Genomic DNA, 4,044 nt, shown 5'->3' on the forward strand with positions numbered 1-4,044 from the left:
CTCAATGACTTAATATATAGAACATAATTTTAAAGCCACTCAGGGTATTATCACAGAAATCATAGAAATCATAGGCTGGCAGGGACCTTGAAAGATCATCGAGTCTAACCACCCTGCTCTGGATAGGAATACGGCTGAGATCATAGATTCATAGATGTTAGGGTCAGAAGGGACCTCAACAGATCATTGAGTCCAAACCCCTGCCTAGGCAGGAAAGTGTGCTGGGGTCAGATGACCCTAGCCAGATGCCTATCCAGCCTTCTCTTAAAGACCCCCAAGGTACCTCCCTTGGAAGCCCATTCCAAATTTTGGCCACCCTCACCATGAAAAAAATAAGGGGGCACCCAGATTTGAACTGGAGACCTCTTGAGCAGCAATCAAATGCTCTACCACTGAGCTATACCCCCTCTTCTACAAATGATCAAATGATCCCAGTAAGGTGGCTGTCCAGCCTCCTCTTGAAGACTTCCAAGGTTGGGGACTGCACCACCTCCTTGGGAAGTCTATTCCAGATTCTGGTCACCCTTACCATAAAGAAGGTCTTCCTTACATCCAACCTGAAACCATCCTCTAACAGTTTATGGCCATTGCTCCTTGTTCTCCCCTGGAGTGCTCCAGTGAACAGTTTTTCTGCCAGCTTCTGATATTCACCCCTTACATACTTATAGATGGCCACTAAGTCCCCCCTTGGTCTTCTCCTCCCCAGGCTGAATGGTCCCAGATCCTGATAACTGTATCCGGTTATGCTCCACCCACCTTTCTAGCTTGTCCAGGTCCACTTGGATCCTAATAACTTTTCCCCATAACTTAGTGTCCTCCACAGACTTGGCCAGTGTGCTTTCCACATCCTCATCTAAACTGTTGATAAAGATGTTGAACAGCCTGAGGCCAAGATCCAAACGCTGTGGGACACCACTGGCCACCTCCCACCAAGACGATATAGACCTGTCCACTAACACTCTCTGGGTTCAACCCCTTAGCCAGTTCCCAACCCACCTGACTGTGGACACTACCAGCCCACAATCCCCTGGTTTTGTTATGAGAGCAGCATGGGAGACCATATTGAAGGCCTTTTAAAATCCAAGTATATGACGTTAACCATGTCTCCCACATCTAAGTGATTTGTTACTTGATCATAGAAGAAAATGAGGTTGGTCAGACATGACCTGCCCACAACAAAACCATGTTGGCTATCCTTCAGCATTATGCCATCTGACAGTCTCTTACAAATGGACTTCTTGATAATTTTTTTCCAAAATTTTACCCGGTATCAAGATCAAACTGACTGGCTTATAGTTTCCCAAACCCTCCCTCCTCCCCTTCTTAAAGATTAGCATCACACTGGCACTTTTTCAATCTTCCAGGACCTCTCCCAACCACCACAAGTCTGATCTGTTATCAGCTGTCCCATCCCATTCTTCAAGGGCCCCATATTCCCCTTGGTTTTCCTCCTGCTCCCTATATACCAGTGGCGGGCAATTATTTTGGGTAGAGGGCTGCTTACCCAGTTTTGGCAGGCTGTCGAGGGTTACATGGATAGCCCTGCCCCTTGACAGGTGTCCCGCACCTTGACAGGTGCCCTGCCCCCTGGTCACCATCTTGGGACCAATGTCCCAGGGCCAGCACCAGTGGGGCCTAGAGCAGGGCACAGGCTCACAGGGGTCTGTGGAGCCAGGCTGGGCTGCACCAGCAGGGAGAGGGGGGAGCTGGCCCAGCTCCATAAAGCCCCTGCCAGCTGGGACCCGGCGCTCCTGCCACCCTGCTCTGGGCCCCACCGGCACCAGCCCCAGGACACCAGTGTGGGCCCTGTGCTCCTGCTGGCTCTTCACCCACTCACACCCAGTGCCTACCAGCCCCGCGGTATAGGCAGGGGGCAGCGTGCAACCCCGACCCCCTGCTTGCCAGCAGGGAAGAAGCTGGAGTTGAGCATGGGGAAAAGTGGCCCCTTGCCTGCCCAATGGCCGGTGCTCCCTGCTGCAGGCACTCATAGCCCATGCAGGGCTGTCTGGAGCAGGCACAGGCAGCCTCATGCGGGCTGCAGGGGGCTGTAGCACAAGGCACTGGCCATGGGGTGGGTGAGGGGCTGCTTTGCCCCATGCTCAGCACCAGCTTGTAACCCGGCCCCACTGCCAGCCTGGGGCCAGTTTACAAGCTGGTGCTGAGCGCGGGGGGGGGGGGGGGAAGAAAGCAGCCCCTCCCCACCCAGTGGCTGGCACCCTGCGCTGCAGCCACTCGGAGCCTGCCTGGGGCTGCCTGTGCCTGCTCCAGACAGCCCTGCGTGGGCTGTGAGCACCTGCAGCATGGGGCACCGGCCATGGGGCAGGCGAGAGGCCGCTTTTCTCCACACAGGGAAGGAGCTGAGGGAAAAGCTGAGCATGGTGGGGAAGCGGCCCCTCCCACACCCCACACCCGGTTCCCTGTGCTGCAGGTGCTCGCAGCCTGTGTGGGGCTGTCCAGAGTGGGCACAGGCAGCCCTATGTGGGGTGCAAGCAGCTGCAGCATGGGGCACTGGGCGTGGGTGAAGAGGGGCTGCTTCCCCGCCCCACGCTCCTTCCCTGCCTGGGGTCCCCCCACCCCACTTACTTGACCTTCCCGTGCCGGGGCAGCCACATGCTCCCAGCCCAGAAACCCCGGCTGGGGCTTCCAGCTGAGGGGCAGGGCTGGGCGGACTCCACTGTTGTTGGAGCCCACCGGGCTTCCCCTGGCTCCTACTGCCCTTGGTTCCTGTTATATTAATTTTCTACATTTTTTTAGGGGCCCCGTGGGCTGGACAGAATGGCCTCGTGGGCCAGATCCAGACTCCAGGCCCTATTTTGCCCACCCTTACTATATACCTTAAGGACTTCTTATTGTTCTTGATTTCAGTCGCTGACCTGATCTCAGTTGCTTCACTTGCCTTCCTTATCCTCTCCCTGCAAATACAGGCTATACTTGTGTATTCCTCCTTGGTGACTACCCCTTGTTTCCACTGTCCATAAGCATCCTTTTTCTTTTTTAAGCACTCGTTGACTCCTCTGGTAAGCCAAGAGGGTTTCCTGGCCCCTTTACCACCTTTCCTGTATATAGGAACAGACCTTTTCTGCACTGTGAGGACTGCTCCTTTGAGAAATGACCACCCTTCCTGAACCCCCTTTCTCTCCAGTCCCTCTTCCCATAGGGTCTCTCCCACTGTTTTCCTAAGTTCATTGAAGTCAGCCTTCCTGAAGTCAAGCACCTCTGCCCTGCTGGCTGACTTCCCTGCCCTATGACAGATAGTGAATTCTATCATCCCATGATCACTATCTCTCAGATCACCCTCAGTCCTCCAATCTCCCACCATGTCATGCCGTTTAGCTAGAACCAAACTAGGTGCATCAGGGGATGGGTGTGCAGACAGGAATGCAAGCCAAGGGACAGCCAAGCAGGAAGGACATAGAGAGGCGGTCAGGGAGGTGTCGAGAGGCTGGAATAATGTGAGGACAGTGGGGAACTGGGGGTTACCAAAAGGAGATTTAGATGTCTATACACAAATTCCAGGAGTATGAGGAATAAGCAGGAGGAACTGGCACTCCTGCTAGCAAATAGGGAATATGATCTCATCAGAATAACGGAGACCTGGTGGGATGCTATGCATGACTGGGCTGTATGCATAGAGGGCTACAGGCTGCACAGAAGGGATTGGGTATAGAAGAAGGGAGGAGGCGTATCTCTCTATGTAAAGGAGCAGTATGCCTCCTCAGAGATCCAAATTGGTTCAAGAGAATGGTGACTTGAGACACTGTGGATCAAGATATGGCAGGGATGAGGAGAAGGGGCCTTGACGGTAGGCATCTACTACAGACCATCACACCAAGAGGAGGAGCTGGATCTGGAATTTTCTAGAGAACTGGTGGAGGCTGCACATTCAAGGAACATGGTTGTCATGAGTGACCTCAATTACCCTGACTTCTGCTGGGATGAGCGCTTGGCCAGATCTGACCAGTCACGTAGGTTTTTGACCTGTGTGGAAGTTATAAACAAACAGGACTTTGACATAATTCAGCAATAATAAAATTTATGATGCCT

At 53.4% G+C, this 4,044-nt stretch overlaps 1 non-coding gene across 1 annotated transcript; it reads right to left on the reverse strand.

Moving 5' to 3' along the window:
- Nucleotides 1–335: 335 nt before the first annotated feature.
- Nucleotides 336–407, reverse strand: TRNAS-GCU (transfer RNA serine (anticodon GCU)). The gene has a single exon. It is a non-coding gene; the product is annotated as a tRNA-Ser (tRNA).
- Nucleotides 408–4,044: the final 3,637 nt, after the last annotated feature.

The sequence above is a fragment of the Alligator mississippiensis genome, chromosome 4 (assembly GCF_030867095.1).
Source record: "Alligator mississippiensis isolate rAllMis1 chromosome 4, rAllMis1, whole genome shotgun sequence".
Classification (NCBI taxonomy): Eukaryota; Metazoa; Chordata; order Crocodylia; family Alligatoridae; genus Alligator; species Alligator mississippiensis.